At 37.1% G+C, this 23,634-nt stretch overlaps 1 protein-coding gene and 1 pseudogene across 1 annotated transcript in view; both read right to left on the reverse strand.

Moving 5' to 3' along the window:
* LOC115455748 (PDF receptor) overlaps window positions 1-21,260 on the reverse strand; it is a 94,268-nt gene extending 73,008 nt beyond the window's left edge. The window contains exon 1 of the mRNA XM_037444037.1: window positions 21,138-21,260. The gene's annotated coding sequence lies outside the window, so the exon portion shown is untranslated. The remainder of the gene's footprint in view (window positions 1-21,137) is intronic.
* On the reverse strand, window positions 660-14,331 carry LOC119190898 (annotated as a pseudogene).
* Window positions 21,261-23,634: the final 2,374 nt, after the last annotated feature.

The raw sequence follows: 23,634 nt of genomic DNA on the forward strand, positions 1-23,634 counted from the left end.
CATGCTCACGCCCTTTTACCATAGATGTGAGCAGAGACTATCGAGCGCCACGTGCTATGATCATGACGGACCTCTTTCGCCTTTTCCACGCTTATAGTTCTCCTGGTGAGTAGAAGAAGAATGGGAGGTTATTTTTAACCATCATAAATGTATGCCTTTATTCTGGTTATATATTCTTGAGCCAGCTATTTTCGTAGAAGATAATTTACACCGTCGGACACATAAACTGCATCAATGTTCAAGACGCCTTTAGGATAAAATTTTTGCCAAGTATTCAAACTTTTTACACAAATTTAAATTGAAACCTATAGTTTGGTTCGTTAACTTCATAATAGCGTAGTAACATACCCTTAAGTGTATGTTTGTATAATGTATACGGGAAAGGACCATTTAGTTTTTTTTTTTAACAAAAACGATAAATGTAAAAAAATAAAATTGGTTTTTACAATAAAAGATAAAGTTGAAACACAGGTTTTTTTTCCTTTAATAAGAAGTATTGCTTCCACGTGCCCTTATTACGGATTCTAATCGGTTCCGCATAGATCTTATTGGGGTTATTAAACGGTCTCGCAGAATATTGCTCCTTTCTTGCATATTGTGGGCACAGGATTTCTCGCATATACAGGTTTTTTAAACTGTCCCAAACATGCCTAATATGATTAAGATCCGAGCTGCGTGTTAGTCAATTCTTGGTATGTATCCCAACCTCTACGCAATATTGACGAACTTGTGGCAACGGCACGAGGTCGGGCATTATCTTGAATTAGAGAAAAGTTTTCGCCTATTAATCCCATGAAAAGTACCACGTAAGCTTCTAACATCTCTGTTAAATAGCATTGTGCCGTTAAACCACCTCTTATAACGGTTTGACGAACCATGTCGATGAACACAAGTTCAGTTATCCCGATCATCGAAATGCCATCCCACATTATACTCGAACTTCCTCCAAAAGGACTAAGAACGCTCCTCAATGCAACTTTGAGCCAATCTCTCCCCACGTCGACCATAGACTCTTCTGCGACCGTCTGCACCATTTAAACATGCCTTACACTCATCGGTGAAGAATATGGAGGCCCATTGCTCTTCAGTCCAATTTAGATATTCACGTGCAAATCTTGCAAATCTTAAACGAGCTTGGCAGTGAGCTGCAGGCAGCTTTGGACGATGTGCAGGCCTAAAAGGGGTCATTGCCGCTTCCTTAAGTCTCCTTATTATTGTTCCTGCACTCGCTTTACTCCAACGCACTTCATTCGGCTCTGTTTTGATGTTTACTGACGTCAGGAAAGAAAACAATAAATCGGTCGTCACGGCGGGTGGTGACTCGAGTTCTGCCGGTACTGGTTTTTTTTTGTAAGAATAATTATCAATACTTATTGGTTACAATAATTTTAATTACAAAAAAAATCCAAACTATTAATTTAAAATTTTACTCTAATAACACACGAATTTGAGACTATTTCTATTTCAAAATTTTGATTTTTTTTTAAATGATTAATGGACAATCTTGACGTTTTTATTTAGTTTAATCTAAAATATTGGCATACTTTCCAAAAATATTAATTCGAAAGTAATCCTGAACTTTGGTGCAGTTTATGAGTTCGTCAGTGTATTTGGTCAACGTACGTTATAATCCGGCGCTTCTTTCCACCCATTCACATTAGCTCGATAAATACTTTTTGTGACTGGTCTTTCATACATCTTCTTTACGTGCCCGAACCATATTACTTTTTACTTTTTCAATCAGCACATCATTCTTTCAGTCACCACATCATTCTTCCACGTATAGCGGTTTTATCATACTTACTATTTCCCATGCGAACAGCATTTATATTATTATAACCACAGGTTAATTGGAAAAACATTAGTAACGTTAACAGAATACAGACAATAATTGGTAAGGTTACAACTATATTCGTAAAATTACATTTATACCTCACAAAACTACTTTATTTCATAAAAGTGTATTTCACTTAATTCCTGACATAGGTACATAATATATAATAAAAGGTGGCGAAAATGAAATGTCATAATGTGAATGTCCCTTAATTTTTGTAGATGGTGCCGATTGTCACTATGCTTTGAAATTTATGTTATAGACACATAAAGATTTTTATGTCAACAAACCATGGAACGGTATACACCTCAAGAACGTGAAATGCATGAATAACCATTGCATCCGATCAAAGTGACTGTTTGGTGTGGCATTTGCAGTGAAAAAGTGATTGGCCCTTGTTTTACTGAGGACGCAGAATTTTACCGCAACTTGCTGCATTTTATCTCGATCATTATTGGTTCTAACAGGACAAAGCATCTACTCACAAGGCTCGGGCAACAATGGAAATTTAGAGACACAAGTTTCCGGGCCGATTGATCTCCCGTTTTCGAGATTTGAACTGACCGTTCAGATCGCCAGATTTAACAGCGCCAGCCTTATCCTTTGGAACTTTTTGAAATCTCGCGTTTACCACAACAAACCACGAATCCTACAAGACTTGAAAGCTAATATTGAAGCAGAAATCGTCCATTTGGAGCCAGATGTTTTGCGAGCAACAATTGAAAATATCGTAAAACCAGCACGATGGTGCAACAACTCGGGAGGTGGCCATTTGAGCGATATATTTTGTTCCAATTTATGCCATAAGTTTTACACATTTAAATAAAGTTTTCATGAAAACAGACTGTTTTTTTTTCATTTTTAACAAAATGGCAGTCCATCCAAATTGTGATATTACTATTACGCCACTTTATTTAATAAAATGCCAAAACCTATTAGAAATAAGTTGCTTTTGCCTAAGTAATAAATGTATTTTTTTTTTGTATCGGAAACCGCAGTCTACATTGAGCGAAACCTACGAATGGTAAAATGGAATCCTCCGGCTTAGTTAAATGATTATTTTTATTCTGATTATTAATGTACAATTATTTAGTTTTTTTTAAAAATGACTAGAACTGTAAATCTGTGTCACCATAATCTAACCTGTGTGCCACAATAAGTATAATTTGAATTTGAAAATTTGAATATCCGTTCACAAAATGTTCTCTAGATTGTGCACGCGGCAGTAAAATGGAATTAGATATTTTTTTGTAGTTATGAATATTGATGGTGCTATATATCCAGGTTTACACTTAGACTGAGTTTTTATATCACGACCGCCACAACCGTACACAACCACAAGCTGTCAATATTGACCATACCATGTTCAAATGATTTGAACTGTTATCCACATTAATGGATATGAGTTCAAATCATTTGAACACTGTGAATGTTCAGAACGCCAAATCTAGTACGTAGTACATAAAATTATATCGATGCTGAGATCTGTTTACGATGGCGAGAGCTGTAGTAGCTTTATACTCTTTGGTAAGAAGGAGTATTGGAACGAAAATGGAGTAATTAGGTACTCGTATTGTGAAAGACATTGTAATTAATTGTAATGATGGTATACTATAAGTAAATGGAGTGGAGTCCTGAACCTGCTACTCTCGATATTTTGTGCAAGCGAATGAAGCGTGATGATTGTAATTAAATTGTGCATCTTGTGAATACTCTATTTTGTTGCTCGCATTACCCACGAAAATCCCACATGTTATGCAAAGGTAGCATAAACCCACTGATGATTACGATGCCCGTTCCGACATATCTATATAAATAGAGAAAAATAAGCGTTCGTATCGACTAGGTTATTAAGGCTTCAACTCAGTTAAAATATATGTCTATTGTTATAGGCAACAAAAACTGTAAGAGAGTTACGATTATAGCATTTTATATTGCATGATTTTGGTAGTTTTCGTGATACCTTAAAATGGCTTTATGTCGTGCATGTGTCGTCGGTAGCTCAATACGAAGTCCTCGACGGAGTTAATAAAAAAGTTACAAGTGCGAGCAATAAAGTATGGGATCCTATTATTGATGCCAGAATACAGCCGTCGCATTATATTAATTACAATATGTTTAACTAGTTAAATGTAGTCATTTCGTGTCTTTGACTATTAAATCATAAATGAACTAATAAATTAGCCTTTATTTCTATTACTTACATACATTTTTAGGTACGAAACGTACCTCGAAAGGAAAAAACGGAACTTTATAGGATCACTTTGTTGTCCGTCCGTCCGTCTGTCAACACCCTTTTCTCAGGAACGCGTGAAGGTATTAAACTTGTAGAGTGTGTACTTAGTATATAAGACATGTTGTGCATAGCATTAAGTTAGTATTATGAGGGAAGTCTAATAAAGAGCCTTAAACCAACAACACGTCTCAACATATATGCACCTTCCATTACAGCTGAAATTTATATGAAATACTCAGGTCTACTGTCCCTTGGAGCTGTCAAAAAACCAAGCTTCTAAGCCAACGCAATCAAAAGATATAGCCGTTTATGCCGCAAATTTCCGAAAATTTTAGAAACTCGCAAGATAATTAAAACCTACAGGGTACTTCCCGTGAACTCAAAATCTTTAAATTTGGTATGAAGCAACGTCTTATAATACAGATAAAGGAAAAATTGCAGAAACCGCAAATTTTTAGTTACATCATTTAATAAAAATATTTTTAATAATTTTAAAGTTACTACCCCCTTTCCTCATGAACGCGTAGAGGTATTAAATTGAAATTCATATCAAATACTCAGGTCTATAATACCTTGAAGCTGTAACAAAATCAAACTTCGACATCAAAGCAATCAAAAGAAACAGCATATTTTCAAACTCGCAACTACTCGCGAGGAATGAAATCTTAAAGGGTACTTCCAGTAGACATAGAACCTTGATATTTGGCATGAAGCAATATTTTATAGCACATATTAAGGAAAAATTCCGAAAACCTGAAATTTTTAGACCTTTGTCTTTAATTTATGCCCCTCCAGTTTTCCATATTGTAATGTTATGGATATCATTTTGCAATAAAAATACCATAACTATGACTCAATTGTCGTGATGGGTGAACTTATTACTTGTATACCAGGTTTGTAGCGAGCCCTCGTTGCGCGAGTCCAACTCACACTTGGCCGGTTTTTTAAAACATATTTCTATTATTTTTTTCTTTTGAAACGCCGTCACGTAGAAGCCACTTCGTTGGTGTGGGTCTCCTATCAACCTCTACACCTTCCTATCTTATGCTTTTGCCATTTAGTCTTGTCCTGCTAACTTCAAGAACATATTATCTTATCATATTTGAATTAATCAGTTAAGGGTCAATCAACCCTTACCTCTGGTTTTTTTAGGCCATCTGTTATTTGCCTTCCTAAATATTTGTCATATTGTCCAAATGTGACAATAAAATATTAAATAAGTATTCCTAAAATTTAACCCACTCGGACGTTTGTATATCGAAAAAGAGTTATTACTTATAACTATTGTTCGATATCATGCTCTATAGAGACTAGGTATCTGCGGGCGTCTACACCCACTGGCTGGCTTACAAGCTTGTTGGTTTTATACTTGTAAGCATAAGTGACCATGGTTTTTGCTAAAATTAGAACATAGATTTAAGTTTTAGATAGATTTTCAATAATGATTTCTTATGTTTACGCGAATATAAGACATTAAAATTAAATTATTTTTCGGATTTTATATTTTACGCAGTTTTAATATTTTACTTTTCTGCCAACGTTTCGAAGACTTTGTTTTGGTGTTTCGTAGCTTTCGTGGTCACAGGGGGGACAGAGGTGTTGGTCATCCGCAAATGCAAAGTTACAATATCTACCTACATTTTACACGTATACAACTTTTTAAATTTTAGCTGTTTGTGGTCTGATCTACGCAGAATGAGCTCACTGTGTCTTGAAGTCCGGCAGCCGGTCTGTTGGGTTCCGATTTAATTAAATGTAGAACTGGATCCCAAGCGTGCAAGCTTCCAACCATCGTTCTTATTTAATTTAGGATGTTTTATAATTTCTCTAGCCTCGCGAATCATCCTAGACCTGTATTGGTGTTCTTAATTAAGGATTTGTGGCTTGTCTATCGTATAATTTCAATTTGTCGGGTGCAAGATGACGGCGCTTGCGCAGCTCCAAATGGTCATGCTTTATGCATAGGCACCATGTAGAGATAATATTATAAATATCCGTTGCATCTAAAGCTATGTAATATGTATTATTTTAAAATCACAAAAATATAAAAAATCATGTGAGTATAACCCTGTTACATTTACTTGATGATATTATACAAATATAAATCACTTGTTCGCACAACACGTTTTTTCCTCGTTTTGAAGTTGTTATTTATAAGGAAACAGTCCAGTCATATTAGCAGCCGTGTATTTCATGAATGACCATGAATTTTGACCATTTAGAACATCGCATATTCTACGACGCGGTTTGTGAGGGGATTATGTATGTTATTTTGCCAATTAGTATGCCAACTAACAGATATTTTTATGGGGATGACCATAGTAACATATATATATTATTTATATATATACTACTGAAAAAATATTGAAAAAAATGTTGCTTGAAGTAGATTTAAACGCGCGCTGTTCGCACAGTTTCGTTGTTTTCAGCGGATTATCCTGAAAATTAAGCCATTTTCAGTCAAACCAAAATTTTTCCACAACAAAAAATATTTTTCATTTTGTTTTATAGTACTTATAGATTATTAATCCTTTTAAATTACATTGTATATAGTAATAATGTTGATAAGATCGAATAATTAAAGCAATATAATGATTTTATCATTATATTGCTTTCATAGAATACGCCTATTTTTTAACTGACTTCAAAAAAGCAATTAGTCACCGACTCCAAAAATGGTAACCAATTTTTTGGTATTTATTTATTAATTTTTAATTAATAAATTAATACCAAATTATTATTGTAAGGTATTTTGTTAAAAAAGTTTTTATTCTAGTAATCATATTAACATGTTTGTCCAAATTCAGTTTCTTAATCTGGAGTTCATGGTCACTCAAATTGATATCACATTACTGAGTGACCATGAACTCCAGATTAAGAATAAATTCAATTATCAATCTATAGCAAGGTATAATATTTAAAACAATAACTCGGCTAATGCACTTTAAATTCTGATATCTTTTAGTTAAAATCTCAACCATTTTTTATTTTTGAGGCATATGACTTGGTTTTATTTTTGATATGTGCGTATCGCAATGGCAGGATTGTTATCTGTCTCTCGCACAAGGATAGTAGCATGCTTAATCCAAACGTATTTAAAGTTATGTTTCTTAGCCACTCCCTTGCATTCACGAAATAACTCTTTATTTTTATAAATAAGGTGCTCGTGGATGAAGTTGGAGATAGAAGAGCCAGGATAGCCTAATTGAGTTGAGTTAACACCTTTGCCTTATAGAAATGCTCTAGACAGTTAACTCTCTGTAATCGAAAACTTAGTTTAACAATTATATTTTTCGGTCTATTATTATCCTGGTGCGCCTGTGGTACACGATGTATAGCTAGGATATCTTTTTCAGGCAGAGTAAAGTTTATTTTATAGGATAAGTTTCTAAGAGTGTAATAAGATTTTCGTTACGTTTTTCAGGAATGTTAAATATTCCTTGTTGAGTTTGTTGTTTCAAGTTATCAATTTTTGTCTCTAGATGGGTTATAGAATTGTTTACCACCTCCACCTCTAGTGTTTACTGATAGATTTGATTTTGCTCTTCATAATATCTTCTGGCTGTTTTAATAAAAAATCAAGTAATTTTTGCTGTGAGTGACGTGAGTCATGTGTTACGTCTTTATTTTTTACTTCCAGATCAGATACACGTTTTGACTGATCTGATCGAAGAGAATTGAAATCATTTTTTATATCAAATACTTTAGGTGACAGTAGCGAGATCATATTTTGTTATGCTGCTGATGTTACCAGATATTTCCGTCAGAGTATTATACCTATAAGTACGTACGCCAGTTCAATGGCAGATATTAATTTTATGTTTCGCTTGGGCTGTAAGTTTCCATATCTAGCATCCGTATGTTAAACTCAGAAGGCTAGAGTTCATTATACTGGTTTTTAAACTTATTGGCATGTTACTTATAGAAATTTCATTTAAATTCCAGAATTTGTTCCATGTATGCTGGATTCTTCTTGTTATTCCCATGTCGTTGTTTTTTCTGTCGCAACTAATTTTCTTTCCCAAGTAGATGTCTCAGTGTATTTCAGTGGATTTCCTTCAGCTGGTACTATACAACTATTTGTTATTTTCTTTGTCTTGGTGAGATTGATTTCCAGTCCTACATTAGAACTAGGTAGTTGTAAGGATTCCAAATATTTTTGGGGAATAGTGGGTCACACTGCTTTACACTTCTTTCTATAGGAAAACTTTTATCCAGGGTTTCTAAATTTATTTTGCCTTTATTATTATCAGCACTTACATTTCTTACTCTTAGCCTCAACCCTAATCATATTTAATACTGTCCAGCAGTAGCGTTCTGCCTGGCCATTTTCCCTGTGCATTCCAGATGTAATATAGTGAACTTGACTACCCAGTTCAGTTTCCCAATTGTGAAAGTGTGCGCTTTCGAACATACGACCACGATCATACACAATAAGCTTTGGTGCTCCAAACAGAGCGGCGACGTTAGTCATAACTTGAGTCAGTTCATTTGAATCTTGTCCTTTAATTGCATAAGGTAAGCGGAATTTAGAATAAGTGTTAATAACAATAAATAACACATCCACACGAATAGCGTTAAAAGGAAATTCGAGTTTAACTTTCTTAAAAAAAGTCCTAAGCCCGGTAAACCAAAAATGGCATAGAATTGAGTCCACTGTTTTATCGAAACCGCTTGATCATGATGATCATGAAAAATGCGCAATAATTTATATTTAATGATTTATACCCCTTAGGGACGTAACAGACTAGTCTCGGTTCCTGACCAACAGGTATGTATTTATAAAATAATAGGTCATTGCGAACTACGTAACGAGACTGATCTAATTCATTATTATTGAGTTTGTCTATCAGAGTATGAGTCTCTTCACCGGCAGACTACGCAACTCGGCCCAACTTTTTAGTTTGGTTATTATAAAAACATCTACAGGATTTCTACTTAAATAATTCCTGTGGGACATAAAAGAACCCTTTCGGTATTCAATAACGAAATGAAAGTCTTGCATGTATATCCACCAACGTGCAACACGTGGGAGGAGATCTTTCTTGCGTTCAGTTTGATATCTATCAAGTATTGCCTCAAATGGTCCAGCCTTAATGACCGCGAGCATTTCTAATTCGTAAGAGTGACAGCGAGGTTCCGCGCCTTGCGTAGTCTTGCTAAAGTAAGCTACCACACGACGTTTTTTGTGCTCTTGAATCAATACGGCGCCCTAACCGGTGGAACTAGCGTCCGTGTGGAGAACGGTTGACGTTTAACCGGAAATGTAACGCCGAAAATATCCAGCCAACCTCAATAACTGTTTAACTTGTTTTACATTTTTGGGTACAGGCGAGTTGACTAAACTTTTCTCTCACTCGGCCTATCCTGACCTTGAGTGATTTGCGACCAAGATACTCTATTTCAGTCGCCACAAAATGACTTTTCTTAAGGTTAATCGAAAAACCCACACCTGTCAATGTCGCAAATCTGTTAGAGCGTCTTTCACAGAATTTGACAATATACAAACGTCGTCTACATAAACTAAAACCTTGACTAAACCTTACCAAAACTAAGTTCTTTGATAAACAATTGGGGCATTCGTAAGCCCACAAGGCATTTTTAAATATTCGTAATGCTCTTCTGGGGTTACAAATCCAGTTTTGGGCACGAAATCATTATCAATTTTAATTTGATGAAATTCGGTGGCCATATCAAGACAGCTAAAATATTTATGCTTTCCTAATCGGTCGATGTGGTCGTCTACAAGAGGCAGAAGATAACGATCACGCACCGTAATGGCGTTTAATGCGCGGTAGTCCACGCACATTCTATCGGACCCGTCCTTCTTCTTAACGAGAATAACAGGGCTTGCGTAAGGTGATTCAGATTCTCTTATGATTTTTTTAGGAGATCTTGAATAATTCCTCGCACCCTGATCTTATCGTCAAGAGAAAGTTAATATGGTCGATAGTTGACCGGTTCGTGACTTATGAATTGAATGTGCATGCTGCCAGTATTGCAGTTAACAGTTGACAGAGCAGTACCAGTAATTAAATTACCTTTAAATTCTTTAATAATTGTCAACTTTTCACGCTGAAGACTGTTAAGTGTCGTTTCAATGCAAAGATGCTCACTGAACTCAATATTAAATGCGTCAATTCCACGAAGCGACCTATCAAAGCGCATTAAACATTGCTGTTTGTTAACTCGTACATAAGCAACACCTTAACGATTTAATAATTATGAATACGTCTATTCCTATTATAACAGGTATAAGTCTCAGAGACAATAAGAAAATCAACGTCTAGAAAAATATCATCAAATTCGGTCACTAAAATGACAACTAGTGGATTCTACACCCTGACTACCTATGCCCCGTAGTAATTATTAGTTTGGGGTTTGATGGCAGTTAAAATACTTAAACAATGCTGTGGATATTAAGGAAACACGCGAGTCGTTGTCCATTAATACATTAGTGGGTACACTTTATATTACTGCAGTTACTACATCATTATCGGTCGACTTACCTTTTATTTTCAACAAATTTAGCTTCTTCGTTCTCGTTTCTCGTTTACGCGATTCTAAAAGTTGTTTCGTAAAAAGCACACTAACATCATGACCGATTTTCTAGTTTTTCACCAACTAGTACTGTTAGTATCATTTTATCTGATGAACCATCATCTTTAGGACATTTAGGTCATGATCCTTGTACATGGCCTAGCTCATTGCAATTATAACTAAATCTTTGGGTAGTAATTTTTAGTTTGTCTCCGCTACATGAATCTGAGGGTCAGTTATACCGCGTATTACAATCGCAACCATCAACTCATTGTTTAAGTCTTTTACAATTTAACACTCATTATCATCCCATCCGTTAAACTCTTTAGTCCTGTCAACCTCGTCACACCAGGAATCGATTTCGTTTCAGCTCGGGTTAAATTTAGAGATATAAAAATGGTTAGATCTTCTTTTAGATAATGCACTCAACGCTTCAATGATTCTGTCCGTAGTGTCCAGACTCGATGCCGTGATCCCGGTACTAGTGGTACTGGTATAAGACTCAGGTGGCTTAGGCAGCGTCGCGAGATCTGTACAACGTGCAGCGTTCACAACGGGCGTATTTTTTAAAGCAATTAGGCGCGTCAAGACCATTCCAAGCGTGTCTCGAAGATCTGTTTCATCACTGTTTGCACTGCTTCTTGTAATGCGTCTATCTGCCATATTTTTCTTTCGTTTATCGAAATTCAACTTTAATAACTTTTGTCAAAAAAAAAACAAAAGCAGATAGAGCTACGGAGCCCTATACCACTTCTGATGTTAAGTAATACTTAAATTTCATATTAAAAAAAAAACAATTACAAAAACAAAAAGTATAATTCTATTCACAATTAATTTTTAAATAACGCCAAAATATATCTTGCACACTTATTTATTTTATTATATATGTTTTCAGATGATACGCAACACTAAACGCCGCCATATTCTCAATAATATTTCCTCATCCAGCCCAGCTAATATCTGGAAATTCTACGGACTTTTAGGTATTGGCAAAGGAAAATACCTTAACCACCCTGGTGCAATTGTTGGTTTGGATGACATCAATCACCAATAATCTTCTCCGCCTCTTTGTTTGATCACAAAATCAAAAGTAATACTTTAGATTTCTTGGCTGGTCTTCCAAGTCCTAAAATCACACCCTTTTAATTTTCTGCAGTTGCTCCAGACGAGATCAAAAAGATAATCCTATCAATAAAATCCAATGCAACAGGCAACGACAACATCAGCCGTTGTGTGATAGTTCTTATATTGGATTATGCTCTCCCTGCCATTTCCCATTTTATTAATACTTCCTTTAGCATAGGCATTTTCCCCTCTATGTGGCTTTTGTTATTTCCCTTCCAAAAGTCCCAAATCCCTCCCTGGTAAACCACTTTGGACCTACATCCATTATCCCTTTCCTTTCCAGGACGGAGAACTGTGTCTATAAACAGCTGTCTAAGTTTGTCAAGTTTAATCATTTGCTGCGATGGTAAAAAGTTGATGTAGGCACCATATAATAAACAATTCCTTAGAGCACTCCCCAAGAAAGAGGCGGTAGAATATATTTTATTTATTTATTAACTAGCTTTTGCCCGAGGCTCCGCCCGCGTGTTAAGGTTTTTCCGGGTTAAAGTTTGCTGTTATAAAAGTCACGCTATATACTTTCCCGCGATAAAAAGTTATCAAAATCCTTTTCAGAGTCTTCAACTATCTCCATACCAAAATATCTAGAAATCCGTTGGGTAGTTTTTGAGTTTAGCGCGTTCAGTCAGGCAGACAAATGTGTCTAGGGTCTTTTTTTAATAATATATTTTTTTGAGTTTTTTAAGAGAAATAAACCCTGTCATATTTAGTTGTTGCATAACTCCGTTTACGCAAAACAAAAAATCCACGTTTTTGCAACATTTTTTTATTACTGCTCCGCTCCCTTTGATCATAGCGTGATGATTTATAGCCTATAGCCTTCTTCAATATATAGGCTATCCAACACAAAAATAATTTTTCAATTCTAACCGGTTGTTCCTGAGATTAGCGCGTTCAAACAAACAAACAAACAAACTCTTCAGCTTTATATAATAGTACCTATAGATTGAATTTCAGATACAAAAAAAAATTACATAGGTGGACTTAATGCCGTAGGCATTCTCTCCCAGTCAACCTTAGGGTGGAGCAAAGATGAGCAAGGTAGGTGCATTAAAGAAATCTGTTGCGGCGAGCAAATTGAAGTATAAATAAATTAAATGTAGATATAAGGTATAAATATAATATACTAATACATAAAATGCATACTATATATATATATATATATATATATATATATATATATATATATATATATATATATATATATATATATATACATATATGACTTAGGGACGGGGGTCATTTCCAATCCATTCAGTAATAGTTGTCGAACCCTCAATTTGAAGGTCAGCCGAGTCGAAGCCGTTCTGATTTCGAGAGTGAGTCAATTCCACAGAAGTACAGATTGTATAGCGAAAGAAGAATGTATAACATCCGAGCTGTGAGGAGGACACTTAAGGAGAAGATTGCCAGATGAATCATGATTTCTATCATGGCTATCGCAAAGGTATTGGAAATTAGAGGATAAGTAAATAGGAGGTGTAGAAAAGATGAGCATAGAGAACAGTGTGGTCGGCGTTGTCGCACACGTAGCCATTTTAATTGTGAGCGATAATTAGAAATGTGATCATATTTTCCAAAATTAAACACGATAGAACAAAGAGATCCAATATCTCTCCGCATACCCAGCGCTTCCACTCTACCCGTGAGATTGGGAGCACCGATGATGCGAAATACCTGTCGCTATAAGGAGTCAAATAGGTTAAGCAAGTGTTTGAGGGCCCCAGGCCAGAAGTGTGAGCAATTAATCCACATGCGGTCGAACTTGCGTTTTATAAAGCGCCAATTTGTGGCTGCACTGCGCCAATTTCGGCTTTGTCCTCCAAATGACTCCTTAATTAGACGTCACTCGAAATTTTGACGCTGAGGATCCTAATGCTATTCGACATAAGAGCCTCTCCTTGGAACTGTGGCGCCATGGTTCTTCTTAGCAGTGAACGCGCAAACTTGTAATTGTACTACAGAAGACTTGAGATACAAGTTGTGGTCGTCTTTCATCAACTGTGCGCCGAGGGGCATTCTGTTGGTCGATGTATCGTGCATGACACGTACTATCATTTGTATAGCAATGCATATTGTCAATGGAATCCAACATGTCATTGATGTGCAGAATGAATAGTTTGGACGATAGCACCGAGCCTTGTGTAACACCAGCATTAACGGAATTGGTCATAGAGCTGCCGCCATCAACGACAACCTTACTGCTCCGACCATCTAGGAACCTGGTAATTCACTTGCAGGGTTCCTTGGGGATACCATAAGATTGTATCTTCGCTAGAAAACTCTGTGCTATACTCTGTTGAATGCCTTCGCTATATTTAGATCAACAGCTATATCCTGACCCTTGCTCTCCCCGCCCTCCACCCAGCGGTGCGTGCGATACAGAAGCAGATCACCAGCCGAACGACCACCGCGGCAACCGTATCGACGATCGCTTATTAGCTGATGATCCTCAAGGAACCTCAGGAGCTGAGCATTAACAATTCGCTCCATGACAGCTGGGTACGGACGTGATCGCTATTTGCCTGTAAATAACAGGGTTCGTCCGGTCACCCTTTTTTGGGATCGGATGGACACAAGCGGTTTTCCACGAAGATGGTCAGTTACCACCCAGGATGGTGTGGTAAGATAGACGGTACAGATGCGTTTGAACGGGAGTTAATACGTTAAGCGATAGCCCCCTTATTGAATCTGGAAGCGACAAAGAAATTCCGCTTCTCCTCTTTGGTGTTAGGAGTCCGACACCTACTAGCGACTTGCCAAGACAAGTATGCGGACTCTGCGGAAATGCGCTAATCGTTTCTGAAAAACTGTTGTTTCTGTCGTCCTATAAATTAATTTATTTTTATGTTACACACCTAGTGATATTATAGGGCTGATATTTAGACTTTTCCTAGGCACCGTAACTAAAAATCAATATTTTTTAATATGTTTGAATGATGAAGAGATCCTTGTAAAAGGAAAATTTGAGGCATTCCTATGTGACCTTATGCAACAGGCTCTCAAAATCGTCGAACGATTGTGTTCTGAACAAGGATTGTCTGTAAATCTATCAAAAATGAAACAGGTATAGTTCACAAAGAAGCAGAAAATCTCACCAAATCTACGCTTACCTAAAGTCAAACACACCTCACGGAGTCTCACAAAGGAGCTAAAATATCTAGGTGATGTATTAAATGATAAACTGTTATGGAAGAGGCATCTGGATCAAAAACTGGACAAAGCTTGTATCACCTTTTGGCAATGCAAAAGACTCCTAGGAAAAACCTAGGGCGTACGCCTCAAAATTATGCAATGGCTGTACACAGCGGTGACACGACCAATTATCTCTTGCGGAGCCGTCGTATAGTGGCCCAGAACTAAATAAATCACAACTAGAAGCAAACTATAGCAGTTCCAAAGACTGAACCGTATAGCTATAACGGGCTGCATGAAAACTACACCCACGGTAGCACTGGAGGTACCGCTGGGGCTAACACCCTTGGAAATTTCGTCCAACAAGGGGGGGGCCTCAGCAGCAATCAGATTAAACACACTAAAGCTCTGGGGTTCAACGCAAGGGGCCCACAATGATATTCTTGAGAAGTCTATCAACTACTAACCATTGATGGCTGCCTCCAATGATAAAGTGTCCAAACAACATATCTTCAGCAAAGGCTACACTGTTCAGCTCACCGAAGAACAACAAGACTGGTCTGGAACACACAAACTGCGTATATACACAGATGGCTCAAAGATCAAGTTAGGATCGGGCGCCGGAGTGTTCTCACCAGAAATCAACATCAAGATATCAATGGCTTTAGGCGAACATACTTCCATATATCAATTTGAATGTATCGCCATCATACAGGCTGCCAACGCAGTGGACAAGCGGGGCCTTAAAATACGCATAGTGTCAGATAGCGCTGCGGTACTACGAGCCCTTGACAGTGAAACTATTCAGTCAGGTCTCATACTAGAATGTCACCAGGCACTGGAGGAGTTAAGCAGGAGTAACGCAGTCACCTTACAATGGATTAAACGTCACAGTGGCTCTCTAGGTAACGACGCAGCAGACGATCTGGCCAAAAGAGGGTCAAGTCAGGTAATGGTTGGACCCATTCTAATAGTACCGCTACCTTTCTACCAGCTAAGATCATGGGTGCGACAAAGAACACAAGGACATCATGCGGATGGGCAAGTAACAATGCATGCAGAGAGTCCTGAGAAGTAGTGCCACACCCGTATCGACATCTGACATAGCGCCTTCTGTCCCTGGACAGGGCTTCTCTACGTATGGTGGGTACAATCATCGGACACTGCCCATTAAATAAACACTTATATGTTTAGGTATCACCAACAGCCCCCTTTGCAAGGGATATCTGTCGAATGACGAAACAGCCTACCGCGTTATCCTAGAATGCGAAGGTGTAGCTGCACAATGGGCTGAAATCGAGGGATACACCGGGGTCACGCCGAGTAGCCTGTGGGGAAACCAGGAAGATCCTGCGCTTCTGGAAGGAGTTGGGCGGACTAGACCCAAAGCCGCCATACCACGCACAACGGCCAGACCTACTACGGGCTAAATGCGGAAAAAGGAGCCCCTCAACATAGAACATAGAACGTATATGATGAGACAAGCAAGTTGCTCGTCTGAAAGGACCGCGGTTACTTAAGTCCCATGTAGAATTTACAAAAAAATCTGCATGGAAATTGACGTGTGACATTGACTTATAATTCAGAATGCTCACTATTATACAATATTCTATCTTTTTCTCCCGCTTTATGTTAGAAATAGAAAAATCGATAATATCTTCAAGTGGGATAGGTAAAATACTGTATTGATTCACATTCAAAGAACCAACCCACTATGTGAGTAGAGGTGGATTACAAAAGGATTTTCTTTAAAAACCTACGCGACTTTTTGTTTTCGCGGAGAAAGTCCCTTATTACTATTATTACTACCTCTCAGCCTTTGTGGGGGGTGACTGAGCGGTTATGCTGGGGTAACCGTGCCTTACGGCCCGGCGTTGAACCGCCCGGATTTGATGACGACCTTCGGGCGACCGCCGGGCCGAGTCCCTAACCCTATGTACAGCTAACCTATGCACGGCCTACCAGCTAAAACTCCGCAGTGGCCCTCTTCGGCGCATTAGGAACGGCTGCGGGCTTCCTCTGACGGAGTTGTCTAAGTCTTCGTCCTCAGCCGCCCCTGCGCGGTGCCGCCTTGCGGCCCGTCTCCTATGGGGGGGGGGGCTCAGAAGCCCCGGCGCACCGAAGGACGCCCTTGGCGTCTACGGCAGCATGAGGCCAACTACAAACTGCCGTCCATCTCGGGGGTCACCACAATGTGCTAAGCATGCACAACCTACACCAGCGGCGGACAGCCCCCTGCTGCCCGCCGGCGACCCCCCGATGGCCCCTATTAGTCGCCTCTTACGACAGGCAGGGGATACCGTGGTGGAATTCTCCAAACGCCCCCAGTCTACAGGGCGGTCGACGAGCCGCACCTGCGTTTACCGTTAGGAAGTTTCGCACAATTGCATGACAAACGCTGTAAACGTTCCAAGCATCATCGGACATCGTCGCAATAGTACGTCATATGCGGGGATACCTGTACACTGTACAGTTAGTTACAAAAGTAGATGGACAAATTTAAAACTAAAAATCGCATATGTACGCGTTTCTATGTTTGTATGACGTAGTAGTAAATTCATTTGACTTTTGTAAAGAAAAAAAATGTTAGTGAAGACGAAACTCTATAAAGGCGACTGGAGATTTTAAATTTGTTTAGATATTTATGTGGGCATATCAAACAATATGATTGTACATCAAAAGGGTTTAGAGCAATTGCAATACTAATCATTGTATCGAGAAAACATAAAATATCGCTATATTTAGACGTATGAGTTCCACCGTGGCACCGGTGCTACAGAAACAGCTCGAAGGATTAACGATGTGTATGGATGGCGCTGATGTCGCATAAGAAAACACGGCACGTTTTTAGTTCCAACGTTCTGGAAATTTCAACCATCAGTACAAGCTCCGTGGATGGCCGGAGACCTAGGTGGATAATGAGGACTTAAAGGTTGTTGTGGAAGCGGATCCATCGCAAACTACGTTAGAGTCAGTTGCAGGCTTCGATGTAAGTGATGAAACTGTTTTAATCCACTTGAAGCAAATCCAGAAACTAAAAAAGGTTTAAAGGTGGGTATCTCATGAATTGAGGCTATCAAACCAGCAAACACGCCTCGAATGCTGCGTTACATTGCTCAACCGACACAATAATGAAAGAGTTTTTAAATAGAATCATTACCTGTGATGAAAAGTTGATCCTGGACGATAATCGGAAGCCCTCGTAGCAATGGTTGAATCCTGGAGAACCAGCCAAATTCTGGCCCAAGCGAAAAATGACTCAAAAAATAATTTACTTATGTGTGTTTCGTGGCCTAGTATCGGTGTCGTTAATTACAACTTTCTAAAATCGGACCAAACGATTACGGCAGGTATCTATTGTCACTTACTGCAATCCATGATAGAGGCACTAGTTGCTAATCAACCGCGGCTGGTCAATCTCTCTAGGAAACTACTGTAGGACAACGCTAGACCACACATTGCACTAAAGGGAATGTCTGCGACATCCACCATACTCCCCGTAACTTGATTCAACAAATTACTACTTTTTCCGTAATTTGCATAACTTTTACCAGCCGGACAGGCATGCGCGCCACGACAAAATTTTGTCGACACTTTTTCTCGTGTTTTTATCGTTTATCTCTATATGTCTACTGACGCTACATGCATGCTCATTTTCTCGACTCGTTATGTCTAAAGTAGAGAAAATAGTAATTTTTTTTTTGTTTTTTAATTAATCAGTTCCAAATAGATTAAATTTCAATTTAAAATTTAAAAACTCATTTACTCGAATTGACATTGACTACACTTATTACTTTTTCCCCGTAAGCAGACGATATATACTCACTTGTAAAATCATTAACATGTAAAACACGAGTATAACGTGTCAAAATACGAACAAGATGGATTTATATTATAACTCATACTTTAAACTGTATGAAGTCAACAAATGAGAACTTAAATAAACATTGGTGCGTTTATCATGTGTTTCTATCTTACAAGACTATTTTAATTCTTATTTTGTACCTATTTTAGTGCCTCTTGTTTATAGAAACGCAATAATACAAATAAAAACACGCATTACGACTTTTATCCCCGAAGCGATAGATAGAGGTACAGCTAATGTTTCTATTTTACGGATACGAAGAGTCTACCGTCATATCGCCCAAATTCCAGTCCCCGGGATGATACTGACGCGGAAAATCTAATATCACTTTGCCATACCGGGATTCGAAACCGGAATCTCAAAGCTGTGGCCGTATCGCACAAACAATGCATCTACGCCACAGGACAAGTTGAACATTTAAACTTTTATATATTTATTGAAACATCGATAATGCACACTACATATCGATTAATAAAATACTACACCACATATACATATTATATATACGCAGAATAATATTTCTAGTTGTTCATTAAGTTGTCTAGATATATTATTATTAAAAAAGGCTCTATCATCTAAGTACAACTGCCACAAATACGCGTGGGTTGGATGTTCGGATAGATGTGTCCTACGTCACAATGCATGAAATCCATGTCGAAACGGAAAACGGTTTATGAATACACACATACCCATAGTTGCAAGTGTGTGCGTCTCTCGGCCACAGGACGTAATCGAATTTCTTTGAAAAAAATCAATTTCGAATAGATCGGCTCATCACACACGGCCACTTTTCTGCAAAAGGCTACGATGTCTGGACACAACATCATCCAAGCAAATGTCCGTCGCCCACCTGGGCGACGGACATTTGCTTTTATATTTATTTATTTGTTTAATTATTATATTCTATTTCATCGCTAACTGACAAGTGACATGGTGCTTGATAGCTTATCGATTACTAAATTGGCATCTTATTTTTTTTATTCAAATTTATTTGCAAATAATAATATCCAGCAAAGTAAAAAAAAATACATAAAATTAACAGTCAAATAAAACGACTGTTATCTATCTACGAAAATTAGAATATTTCTATTTTTTTTTTAATTTGACCCTGCTACCCCGAAAATAATTGAACTGTTTATTTTTAGTATAATAATATCTACAGGAAAGAGATTTACTATAAAAGGTTCATTTATACCGCGGAGATGCTAGCTTTCTAGCGTTCCGCACTGGTGCTGCTAAATATATCTTAATATGCGATATAATATTTTGATTTGAGATGTTTTGCTTATCGTTATTTCATTATCTACTCATATAGCAAAAAATATAAATCTTACTAGACAATTCTTCTTAGTTGTAGAATCATATCATTTTAATTTGATTTTTTAAAAAAAAGGATTTTACTTGTGACATGTAGGTTCGATATAAAACAAAAACATCAACTGGGTAAATAGTTTCCCTCGCGCAGCAACCGTTCCATGAAGCCCTATTGCAAGATACACTAACTCTCTGCTTGAAAAAACATATGCGCCCATACATCTATATACGTCTCGGTCAATCACCAACTAAAATATTTTTTCATGCAATGAAGCTAAATATCGATTTTCGTTCTTATTTCCTTGTGCTATGCAACCTAGTTTTTCCAAATTTTATTATTTTAGGTAAATGGGAAGTACTTCATACATTTAGATGTAATTGCAAAAGTTTTTAATTATATTAACAGTAAATATTTTTTATAAGAAATGTGGGAATTTTAAAATAATCTTCAGCCTTAGACCATAATTTTCTTCTGCGAAGTCACCTTCATATTACGATTACTGTCTTAAAGAACTGCATGCGTTGTTATTGCACGCATCGTCATATTAACTTACAGATTTTATGTACCGTGGGTGATAGATACTAACACGCAAAAGAAAAATATCAACCTGCATTCGGCAGGTATTTTATATGTCGCAGTTGCATTATTAATAAATTAGTTAGGCACTTTTTCAAGTTTAAAGTTCAAAAAGAAAGAAGAGTAAATAAGTCCGGGAATAAATATATATTCTTAAATTAATTCAAACCGTAATTATATCATAAGTTTGTGCGTAATATAGATACTATTTTTTTTATCTATTCTTTTACGATAATTTTCATTCCTCGGTTCTATCTGTGTATTTTTTTAAAAAGTACACATTATTATACAAAAAACTAAATTCAAATTGAAACTAGACAGTTGCATAATATAAAAAAATATTCAATAATAAATAAATATAAATTTTATAATTTAAAACATACTTAAATCATAAGAACATAAAAAGGGCTCTCGGCAAACATGACTCTAAAAGATCGGATACCTGAATCTGTGACATGATTTGAAAAAAAAAAACACAAAAGGTTCGCTCCTAATAATGTTAATTACTTACCAATTTCCAAATGCCACGAAGTCAGCAACGGCTTACACTACCGAACCTTGAATCCTTGAACCAAACACAAGCGTCGAGTTCCGCGGCGGAACTTCAAGAGTACTGTGGCGACCGCGGCGCGTGAACTCGGGAGGACGAATGACGAGCGCGAAATAACAGCACGGAGAGGGAGCGCGGTGCATAAAGACGCCCTTGCAATTTGTTGCCATGGATGCGTTATCCACTGTTCCCAATTGTATAATTTTAACTGTAGTTTTATAGTCTTTTCCTCCCAATTTTTATTTACGATGATAGCTAATGTCATTTATTTCCTTTGCTATGTAGTCCATACATTAACGCAGCCTCAATTAAACCTATCCCTGACAGACTGGACTACCTAATGGACTCTTACAATTGGTGATTTTAAAAAATAATAATGCAACTATATAATACTTAAATAATATAACTTTAAAAATGAGGATGAGATGAACAATCAAGATTCGAAATTTTGACGCTCAGATCTCACAGAACCAGCATATTATAAAGATTTCAGTTGAAAACGAGGGCCAGGAACACCTTGCTTGGCATTTGCGTCATAGGATGAACGTTTCCTGAATCCCTGTAGTACAATATGCTTAATTATTTTCAAAAATTATATTGAATAAATAGAGGTTTGATTTTTATAATTCGTATCCATATTATGCGTTTTATTTATTACTATCATTCTTCTTCTTTAGCCTTTTCCAACCTTCTCGACGGGGGCCTCTTTTAACATCTTCCATTCACTGCGCCATTGAGCTCTGATGATTTAGTTCGATCTAGCGATTTTCTTCACATCGTCTTTGCACCACACCTGTGGTTTTTCTTGAGCATTTCTCCCCATGACTTCCATTCAAGTAGATTTTTACATCATGATCTATCGTTACGAGCGAGATTTCCACCCCACTTCCATTTCAAGAACGCCGCTTATATCGTTACATCTGTGCCTTTGCCTTTGTTCCCTTAGCCATTTGTTTGTTTTGCGCTCCATCAATATCACTTCTACCAACTTCCTTTCTAGTGCCTTTGGGGCTACTTCAAATTTATGTATAGTATCTTTAGGGAAGAACTAGGTCTCGGAACCATAAGAGATCAACAGTAAAATGCACTAGCCCAATATCCTGGCCTTTTGTTTTGCAAAGATTTTTATCATAATATAAGGTAAGTCCAGTTTCGAGCAGGCTGCCTACATAAGCCTGATTCGTCTATGAAGCTCATTAATTTGGTTATCCTTGCCTGATCCGATCTCTTGCCCCAAGTTTATGTATTTCTCTATCTGTGGTGGTTTAGTGGATGGCTATGCCTATGTTACTGCCATCCATATTCGTCATTATTTGTCCAAATTTGGAGAAGCCAAACCAACTTGCGGGGAGACGTCACTCATAATTTATAAGACATAATATCTAAATTATGAAATATAGATATTTCTACAGTTTCTTCAGTTTGTATCAAGAATCAAGACAGGCGTCGCGTCGGTCGCGGTTGCATAATGAACTTGCAACTGTGGCGTTCACATTGATTCCCATATCGAAGTTGCATCGCGAATTCTGGGCATTTGTATAGCGTCCATACCGCCACTGAAATGCGACAGAATTACGATTATAGCGATAGAGAATTCGGTGATTCTCAGAGTTCGCGGAAATTGATTTTATAGTTTTAGAGATAATTGAGTTTGAAAATTCTGTTTAAAATGGCATCGAGAATGACTGTTTACGGTAATGAAAGTACTAATACAGAACAGACGGTAAAATTAGCCGTCGGTAATGAGGATATCTGACAAATAGTTATATTTTATACTATTATAACTAAAATAAAAATAATAATAAAAACATTAAAGTGAGTTCTATTGTATTAATTAAGTACTTTTTTAAATTCGCTCCAATTATTAAAAATATTCTAAAAACACTAACACTATTAAACATTTTAGTTACAATAAATATAACTTGATAAGTGTCTCATTGACTTACATATATAATGAACTATTAAAAACATATAATCAGATTTTAAGTGTTTATCCTACTTATATTATAAATGCGAAAGTTTGTGAGGATGGATGTCTGGATGTATGTATGTTTGTTCCTCTTTTATGAAAAACTACCGAACGGACTTGGATGAATCTTTACAGTAATATTGGTCATACATCAGAATAACACAAAGGCTACAATTTATAAAGATTTTGTGTAATTTGGTCATAATATAACGATACATATCAAGTAAGTCAGAAAAAAATTGCTATCTTGGTGTACGCTGACTAAACCGTTCGAGTTAGACAAAAATGATGTACCGGAGGATTGTTTGTCTTGAATAGTTAAATAAAAGTCCGCCGCAGCATATATCAGCCTTTTATGTGGAAGCTACTATGACCAAAATAGTGAGCCATAAATATAATTAAATCGGATACGTTTTTACAATACACATTTTAAAATATATATCAAAATCTTATCAAAATAAATACATTTATCGCTTAAATTGTTTAATG

The sequence above is a fragment of the Manduca sexta genome, chromosome 27, assembly GCF_014839805.1.
Source record: "Manduca sexta isolate Smith_Timp_Sample1 chromosome 27, JHU_Msex_v1.0, whole genome shotgun sequence".
In the NCBI taxonomy this organism is placed as follows: Eukaryota; Metazoa; Arthropoda; class Insecta; order Lepidoptera; family Sphingidae; genus Manduca; species Manduca sexta.